The following is a 958-nucleotide window of genomic DNA, read 5'->3' on the forward strand; positions in this document are numbered from 1 at the left end:
CCCTCTGTCAACTCTGGGGAAAGGTCCTGGTCTCTTTACAGCATCTACAGCGTTCCTTGGCTCCCTGGTGATCATCATGTGCTGTGGCCTCTGTCTTCCCCCATCTCTGCTTGCTTAATCTGCTCTTTTATGTCTCAGAAGAGATTGATTTAAGACACACCCTACACTAATACTGCCCCATTAACATAACAAAGAAAGCCCCATTCTCAAATGGGATTATAATCATAGGTATAACCAAACCCGTTGCCCTCGAGTCTATTCTGACTCTCAGTGACCCTATAGGACAGAGTAGAGTAGAATTGCCCTATAGGGTTTCTAAGGAATGGCTGGTGGATTCGAACTGCCGACCTTTTGGCTACCAGCCCAGCTCTTGACCACTGCGCCACCAGGGCTCCCAACCATAGGCATAGAACCGAACCAAACCCTTTGCCATCGAGTCAATTCTAGCTCATAGCGACCCTATAGGACAGAGTAGAACTGCCCCGTAGGGTTTCCAAGGAGCAGTTAGTGGATTTGAACTGCCAACCTTTTGGTTAGTAGCCAAGCTTGTAACCATTGTGACACCACGGGTTAGGATTTACAACACGTATTTTTGGGGGACACAATTCAATCCATTAACAGGTGGCCTCTGCATACTTGCCCCTGGGTTGTTTATTTCTTCACAGCAGGCTAGGACTATAAACTGAAAGCCCACTGGTACCAAACGCAAATTTTTCACATCCAATTGCTTTAAATAGAGCCCCAATAAAGCATATTTGTAGCCACTTAGTGCCTGCCTATGTTGCATACAAGCAGCCCTGGTGGCCCAGTGGTTAAGGGCTTGGCCGCTGAGTGGAAGGTGGGTGGTTTGGACCCACCAGCCACTCCTCCGGAGAAAGGTGTGGCAGTCAGCTCCCGTAAAAATTACAGCCTTGGAAACTCCATGTTTCTGTCTTACAGAGCCACTGTGAGTCAGAAT

This window comes from Trichechus manatus, unplaced genomic scaffold (genome assembly GCF_000243295.1).
Source record: "Trichechus manatus latirostris isolate Lorelei unplaced genomic scaffold, TriManLat1.0 scaffold00008, whole genome shotgun sequence".
NCBI classification, from domain to species: domain Eukaryota; kingdom Metazoa; phylum Chordata; class Mammalia; order Sirenia; family Trichechidae; genus Trichechus; species Trichechus manatus.